This window comes from Chenopodium album, chromosome 25 (assembly GCF_948465745.1).
Source record: "Chenopodium album chromosome 25, dcCheAlbu1.1, whole genome shotgun sequence".
Classification (NCBI taxonomy): Eukaryota; Viridiplantae; Streptophyta; class Magnoliopsida; order Caryophyllales; family Amaranthaceae; genus Chenopodium; species Chenopodium album.
This window is the reverse complement of record NC_137858.1, coordinates 35,510,655-35,520,320: the sequence shown is the minus strand read 5'-3', so window position 1 is coordinate 35,520,320 and position 9,666 is coordinate 35,510,655.

The window sequence follows — 9,666 nt, the reverse complement described above, 5'->3', positions numbered from 1 at the left end:
TGGTATCAAAGTAGGTGCATAAAGTTTTCTTTTTGCACCCAATGCCCAATGGTCAGCTGTTCGATTCTCTTCATGTACACAATACACCTACTTTTTAGTTTTTTTTTTTTTTTTTTGAGGAATTTTTAGTTCATTTCTAAGCGTTTTTTTTGTTTTGATATTTTTTTTTCCTAAAAAATATCAATGATTTATTATTTTTTTCCCCAAAATTAATTTCCTCTTTCTTGACAATATATTCAAATAGATTAGATATAAATGGTTTCCATGGAAAATTGATTCTTCCCCAAATAACTTTTCACTTTCTTGACTTTATGTTCAAACATTAGATAAAAATAACTCTCATAATAAAAAAAAAAATGGTTAACAACAATAATAGTATTTTAATAACTAATATGATGTACATAATTTTATCCATGATAACAGCTCATTGCAAAATCTATAGATGTTTAAAATTTGATGACAACTTTTTTTTTAAAAAATACAGAATTACAATATATTATGCAAAAAAAATAACTTGATGTGTTATTACCAGTTTAAATAATTTAATTTGAGTTTCAACTTTCAAGTTAGTAGGTGTATTTTTTTTCTCTTCTAGCATTTAGTGCTACCCCTAATCTGAAATCCTGGATCCGCCACTGATAGAACCACTTTCATACAGCATGTTGCTTTAGATGTGTAAAAATACATTAGAAAGGGTATCTCTATAAAAATCACCAAACATTATGATAATTTTAAAAATCACCAAACATTATGATAATTTTAAAAATCGCTTTGAAGTATTACAATACAATCTCTAATGAAATGATTTGACCAAATTTTTCCCCCCCTTATTGTCAAAGTATTTAACTCTTATATATAAATTTCAACGTGTCCGTCAAGGACTCAAGGGTTCCTCTCACTCGAAAATTGCGCTAAGAGATCGACTAAGTAACCCCTGAATATGTAACACCTCCAAGTATTCCTTGAATAAATAACCCATATAAGCAATTTGTGGCTCCTGCAGGCGGATGCATGATCCGCATAGTGCATCCGTGGCGGAATGTACATTATGTTGTATCATAATGTACATGGTTGTAGAAAAAAAACATATTGTTCAATTCTAATGTAAACGAGTTATTTTGAGTACATACAGTAATTTCAAATCATTTCAAAGTATACTCTCTCTCTAAAAGTTTTCTCTCTCTGAAAGGGGTTCTCTCCCAAAAAGAAAAAAGTGAAAACCACTTCAAGTTCATCAAACCTTAAGAAAAAAATCGTGAATTTCGAACTTCTTGGTGCAAAATTGTTCAAGATGGCTGACGAAAACAAAAGGTAAGTACAATTTCGATATGCATAGTTGTTCAATTTGAGTTTGATTGTTAGTTTTTGCAAGTTTTTGGTGCAAATTTGTGATATATGTGGTTTTAGTTTTGCAATGAGAAACTATATGAAGTTATTGAAGAAGACTGACCAATTGTTACATTTTGAAAAAAGAAAGCAAGCAAATTAACAAATTTAGAAAAAGTTGTAGATCTAAATAATACAATGTACATTAAAATACAATAAAATGTTCTTTTTCATATTCTATATAGCGAATGAACATATTATAGAAACATACTGAACATAACTGTATAGTTACAATGAAAAGAACATACTATTAAAATGCAATGAACATATATTTAGAGTGAAAAGAACATACTATTAAAATAATGAACATATAATTAAAAGAAAAAAAAACATGCGTGCTATTTAATAATAATGTTCTTTGATTGTCAGTATAATTTGCTTTTATTTGTGACATAATATTAATTGTTTATATTGAAATGTTCTTTAAATTTTGTCTTTAGATTATGGTGGTTGAATACAAATAATATTCATTACATTATATCATTATGTTCTTTATTAATGTTACAGATGTTCATTAGATATATACAAAGAACATAAAATTGGATGTTTTTTTTACAAAATAGCTATATGTTTTTTTACAAAACAACTATATGTTCGTTACAAACCAACTATGTGATGTTCTTTATAAAATAGATATATGTTCTTTACAAAACAACTATATGTTCATTACAAACCAACTATGTGATGTTCTTTATAAAATAGATATATATTCTTTACAAAACAACTATATAGTCATTCCGATTTTTTTTTTTTTTTTTTTTTTAAAAAAAAAAAAAAAAAAAACCCAACTGGATGCATGGAGCATTGTGCATCTGCCTCCGGGGAAAAAAAATTTCACCATATAAGTAACCCTTGAATAAGTATCCCTTACAAGTAACCTAGACCTGGCAATTTTGACCCAGACCCGATGACCCGACCCGAATGACCAGACCCATGACCCCGAAATCAACTCAAAACCAGTGACCCGAAATTGACCCAAAACCCGAATCAACCCGACCCGAAGTGGAACTGACCCGACCTTGACCCGAAACCCGAAATGACCCGACCCAAAACAACCCGACCCGAGACCTGAAACAACCCGACCCAAAGTCGGCCCAAGACCCGAATTTGACCCGACCCGTAGTTGACCCGACCTTTAACTTGAATTAATTGACCCAAATAGACTCGAAACCCAAAGTGACTTGAACCAAAATTATCTTATACCTGAAATGACCAAAATCTATTTAAGTTAAAGACTTGACCTTAGCAAACCGAAATAGAAAAAAACCGCAATCAAATTACCTTATTACAACAGTGAAAATGATAATAAGAGTATTAAAAGTTTAAAACTAAGATCAATAAGAGAGTGAAGTATAACTCAATCAGTTAGAGCATCCCTCTCTAGTTTCAGGAGATCTTGAAATTGATTCTTAATCTAAACAATTACTATATTCCATGAATAAAGTAGCCTTAATAATTATAGTGAGTTTTTCGTCAAAAAATAAATAAATATATATATACAGAGTTGAATTTAAGCTAATGCATCGACCTGAATATGACCCGACTCGAAGTTGACCCGAAAATTGACCCGACCCGAACCAAACTTGACCCAACCCGAACTCGACCCGAAGTGTTGACCATATACTTGACCCGACCCGAAATCAACCCAAAACCCAAAAATGACTTTACCCGAACTTGACCCGATAACCTTTTGACCCGAACGTGACCCGACCCATACCCAACCCGAATGAGCCATTTGTCAGGTGTGCCGGCACACGGTGTGACCAGCCATATTGAAAAGTTGTTCGTTTTTATATGAATAAAACAAAAATTTATTTTGATTTTCTATATATAGATCACTACAGGGTAATTTCAAATAGTTTTTACCCCTTTTTTTAAATTAAAAAATTCTTATTGCCTTTTAGTAAATTTAATTGATAATCTACTTAAAATTCAAAGGACCGGACTTTCCTAAGATATTGTGTTGGGATCTAATGAAATAACTTTAGTGGTTGTAAATTAACTCGATATTTTGCACATGTTAGGAAATGATATTGTCAAGTATCGACCCATGAAGTTTTTTGATGGAATGATGATTCCGATATTTCAACAAGTTCATTATTGATCACATATTTTATTTAACTTTCATCGATAAATTAAATTTATTTTAAGAATAGTCTTTGTCATTCTGAATTTCTGATCATGGGCCAAATTATTTTTTATAATGAAAATTATTGTTGATGATCCAAATTTTTGGAGGTGGTTGGAAAGAAAGGACATGTGCCAATTAGGTGATAGCTACATGCGAGAAAAAGTTGATGGAGTTAATGGCAAACATCAAAGAATTTTGATAAGATTAATGGGCCTCCTTATGTTCATCTTAGCCCCATAATTGACATTTTAATACAATAATACTCCATAATATGGCTAATCACAACTTAAAACTAGTCTACGGAACTTATCTTATCTAAATTTATACATTTCTTATACAGTTTGATTCATAAGAGAATGTATTTGCAAATACATTTGAACTTATGCTCACTGTAATAAAACTAATTTTTTTTTGACTTTATGTAAACTAATTTAAACTTAGGGCATGTTCTCTTCAGCTTAATTTCACTTCAGTTCATTTCAGTTCAGTTCAGCTCCAATCAGTTCATTTCAGCTCAGCTCTGTTCAGTTCAATAAATCTAAACAGGTCCTTAGTCATTGATCTTAACCAGTTAATTAAAGATTAAAGAGTAGTAGTGTATATAAGGAGTATCAGATTTTTATATATTTGAATAAATATGAAGTTATTATTGTTATTAAATTTACTTTTATGTGTATCATTTAATTTACTATATATAACAACAAAATGGATAATATCCTATTACTTATTGATCATATCAATGTTCACAGCTAGAATGATCACACAGCATATGCAAGTTCAGTGGAGCATGAAGCATTTGATCCTGCAGTTGATCAAATGATACAATAGAACACCTCTCTATTTTTTTTTTTTTTTTTTTTTTTTTTTTTTTTTTTTTTTTTTGACAAATACAATAGAACACCTTGATAACCCTCATACAACAAAAGTTGTTATTGCAAGTTGACGCAAGTTGCTAAGTTAATTGGAATGATGTTATTTGGCTGGTGAGTTGCTGAGCTGGAATAATGTTGTTTAGATAAGTTGATATTTTGTAACAACTTTTATATAACGACAAACTTCCATATGTTTACATAAGGTATTTAGGGCTTGTTCTTTTCAACTTAAGTTTAGTTTAGTTCAATTCAGTTCCTAATTCTCTTCTCTCATAAGCTATTTAGTTCAGCTCAATTCAGTTCCATTCAATTCAACTTAGTTCAGTAAATGAGAACAGACCCTTAGTTACATCTAGAAGATTATAATTGGCTACTATACAAGTAGCTCTCATTTCTTAAGAGTAATGTATTCATTTCCTTGTAAAAAAAAAAAAAAAAAAAGGGCAATTTTAGTAGATTTATTTAACTTCAAATCAAATTCACATAATAATTATTTGAATTCCACTTAAGATAATCCAAGATTAGTTTGCTACATTGTTAGAATCCAACAACTTTAATTGTTCTAGAGAAGTTTAATGAAGGCATACAAATCGGAAAAGCGGGATGGCATTGGCATTGAATGTAGTATTGGATGTGAGAAAGAACAAATAAACGAATGCAAAATAAATGAATAAATAAATAGCACATAGATTTACGTCGTTCACCAACAATGTGTTGGTTACGTTCACGGGCAAGCGAGAGAAAAGTTTTATTGATCTGGAGGAAATTCCAATCCAGATTAAAGATTGATAATAATGAATAGCGGCTAGGAAATAACCTAATGGGTGTTAAAATTAAACCCATACACTAGAAAAGATGGACTTTTTTTTTTAAGGAAATAAAGCCCACGAACAAAGTATCTAAATCGGCCAAAACTCCTGATGCACGGACGTACCTCACGTCCAAAATGCATCTCCTGAGACGTGCCTCCTGATGGCACGGACGTGCGAATACCTATGAAGCTCCGTGCCTAGTCAGTCTTCTATAGTTCCGACGTTTATCTACCTACCCCCAATTAAAGGCATATTTACAAAGACTAAGGACTTGTTCTCTTCAGATTATTTTCAGTTCAGTTCCGCTCTTTATTTTTTTTTTCTCATAAAATATTCAGTTCAGCTCAGTTCATTCAATCAAAATAAGCCCTAACATGGCATTCATTGATGGATCTCTAGAAAAGCTAGAAGCAAATGACCCTTAATTCAATGCTTGGACAAAGGTGCATAATATGATAATTTCATATTTGTTGAGATAATTGAATAACACTTTATCTAAACGTGTTTGATCTTTTCAACTTTAAACTTGTATATCTTCTAAATTTTTTTAATTTGGAATTGTAATTTGATATTCAATGAATTATACTACGTATTAGATTTTAAAGCTCATAATATATGTATATACATATATATATAAATACATATATATATATACATATACATATATATATATATATATGTATATATGTATTAGGGAAGTGGGTACCTTGTTTCAAAAGGTGCACAGTTCTAAAAGTCCAAAGGGACCAGGTAAAGAGGGCAGACGAGATTGCCAAGGAATGTCGTACTAATGTTTCGGATTATGTGTAATTATGTTGTTTTTGTTGTAATTTGCTATTGTCAAAAAAAAAAAAAAAAAAAAAGAAATCTCACACGATATGCCATTTCAATTTACTAGGTGGCCTGGAGTTGAGTTATAGGGTAATTAAGTTAAAGGAATAGATCCTTACTTCAAAGTGCCTATGAGAAATCCTTTACCATTAGATTAAAGGGAAGTTCAAAAGTCCACAGTAAAAATCTTTGGTAGATTAAACAAAAGAAATAGAAGATACAAGATTGTTACAACAGAAGTGAGAAAGATAATGAAATCGAAAAACAGAGAACATAATTTTACGTGTTTACCAATAATACGAATTGACGCCGCGTTCATAGGCAAGATGAAAATTTTTATTGCTTTTGAGGAAATACATATTATAGATAAACACAACATATTCCAAACAATAGATCAACAAATTTAGAATGATCCACAGATGAAGCACATGATTTAATTACGTATGAATTCGGTCATTAATTCATGACATATTTCAGCAAAAATGTACAAGTATAACAAAATATTACACAAATTAAAGTGACGAAGATCAAATAGAGTGAAGACACTTTAAACTTTTAATAGACGAGTATCCAACGACAATATTATTCTATTATTATTTTATCAATCAATATCATTCATTGCCATTCAACTATGGCTGCTACTACTAGTACAAAACTTAGTGTGGTTTACATCTAAAATGTCCCACCTTCATAATTGATGAACAACCTTTTAAGTTAAAAATATCTTATTTGGAATTTATCTTATTATTAGCTGGCTAGTTCATAGTACTTGGATGAGGACGGATTTAAAATTTTTTTGGAGACATATTTCATAATAACTAAAAGTAATGTACCTAATTTAATTTTATTATTTATGGCTCATTGACAATGACTAACTGTATAATAATGTTTATATACTCCGGTACTTCATCTGTACTCCCTCCGTCCCAAAAAGAACGATTCATTTGGCCAAAACTTTGTCCCAAAAAGAATGACCCATTTGCATTAAAACACCCACCAATTTGCTACAATATTTGTGCAAAATTAGCTTCCCCATATAAAAATTTGATTTTCCATGTTATTTTATTACTTTCTCTCTTTATGTTTTTACAAACCCTATGTAAATTTACTTTCCAATATATTTTTACTTCTTTTTACTTAACTTCCTTAATACCCGCGTAATCAACCCAAATGGGTCATTCTTTTTGGGACGGAGGGAGTATGATATTAATGCATCATAGGGGATTAACGTGTTGTTTCAAATATTTATTTTTCACGGAATTAAAACAAATAAGCTTAAGGAATTTAAAAGTGCAAAAAGAGATTTTACGTGGAAAATTTCTTGACCGTAAACAAGAAGAAAAACCATGAGTACATGGGCTTTTAGGAGAAGACTCTTTATTAGAATAGGGCAAAGACCTATTACAAGCTAATTATTGAAGACTCTACTTCAAGTTCTTCAACGAACTCAAAGCCCCAAGCAAAAAGTCCCTTAACCTGTTGACAATCTCTTTCTCTTTCTCTTCTTCTAGCTTCACTTAAAGCTAAACAGAGTTCACTCAAACTCCCCAATTCCCAAATTACAAGCTTACAACTCGAAAAGATTAACTCTAGTATACGTATAAGAACATGCACTCTTTGTAACTTGTGTGGAATAAGACTCTTAACTCGATTAAGAAAATAAAAGACAAATTAAATTATACTTGAGCAAGGGTGAGTTTTCCAACTGAACTTCTTCCCTATTTATACACTCACCTTACTTAGGAATAACGCTATGTGCTGCTGCATCTTGACGCCACTACTCCATATCCGACCACTGAGCAAAAGCATGTCCTAAAATCCATGACATGATCCTCCTTAATGTGCAAAACTGTGGGTTGGACTAAGTCATGAAGAGTAGTTTGCAGTTATAGTCAAGCATAAACCAGATTTTATTTTCACAACAAACCACACGGTTTCATTTAAATAAAATCTTTTTTGTTTTCAAGAGATAAGATTTAAAACAAACTGTTTTCCTAAATATGCCACTCATAAAATATCTTTTACGACTAATTCCTCACAACTACTTAGAGTATTAACTTAGTTCCTATACTTACATAAATCCTAAAATATAAAAATATTTTAGTTTTCATATTTCTCTGATGAAACCTGCCATGTTTCCGTTCCTGCAAAGGAACTTCACTTTTCTTTACTCCGAAGCTTCTATTCCTCCAAAGAAACTTTTCTTCTTAAGGCTTCAACTTTGAAGCACTAGTTCCCTAGAGGGAACTCTTCTCTTGGATCATTTTGTCCCGTTTTCTCTTGTTCCTCATGCTATCTTTGTTAAATTTCACATTCTCCTAGTCAAATCTACTGATCATCCACTTCAAACAATCAAATACTTATTAGAATGTAAATAAGTTAGACCGACTCATCATCAAAATCTTGAGCCAACATGACGCATTTCAAAGCAAATGTTCAACCTTAAATATCTCTACTTACAATATAAATTAAAGTAAAAATTATACTTTTTTTTTTAGAAAACTTAGCTTATACAAAAATTTGATATTATGAAACTATAATATGAGATGAGATCTAACTAACCATCCCATAGACAATTAGTTTATTTATTTAGGTGTCAAACCCGAACCGACCCGAAAAAAATTATCCGTTTCGAACTGTAATCGATCCGATTTGATCCGAGAAATTCAAGACCCAAACCCGATCTGTAACCGAATTGAATTCAACCCGAATCCGAACTTGACCCGATCTGAACTTAACCCGGCACCGATTTGATCCGACCTGAACTCAACCCGAATCCGATTTAACCCGACCTGAACTCAAACCGAACCGATTTGACCCGACCTGAGATCAAACCGATCCGAAATTGATCCGACAAATGATCGATCAGATCCGATCTGTTTTGACCCGAACTGATATTAATCCGACCCGATTTTAACTCGATTTGATTTTTACTCGATCCGAATTTATCCCGACCATAATTGATTATTGACCTTTTTATTCAAGTTCTTATTCTTATACTCCCTCCGTCCCCAAATGATAGTCCCTTATGGCCTATTTTTAGTCCCAAATTGATAGTCCCATTTGCTTTTTTCAAGTACCATTAATATCAATTTTTTATCAAAACTTCCACCAATTACAACAATATTTGTGCAAATTTAACTTTCCCATGTAAATTTTGTTTTTCAATGTACTTTTATTACTTTCTCTCTCTACTATTTTACATACCCAATGTAAATTTATATTTTCAATGTAATTTTATTACTTTTATTTAAGTTTCTTAATTCCCGTGATTTTTGCCCATAAGGGACTATCATTTGGGGACGGAGGGAGTACTATATATTTACTAATTATTAATAAGTTAACTTTTTTACTACAAAGAAATAGTCTGGAGTCTTAAGTTTACTACAAACCGATCACGTGAGACAATCTGACCAAAAAGTAGGTGGGGTCCACATAAAGAGCTCTCTCTTCCTATCTCTCTCCTTTTTTCTCTCTCTACCATGTGTTTTTAGAATATTTTACTTCATTACTACTTCCTCTACAACTATGCATTATCCTAGAATTATAGGCGTTATACATCGTACGGTTATATACACACTACATACATATGCAATACTTTATGCTCAAATAAAAAGAATGTACATAGTAACAA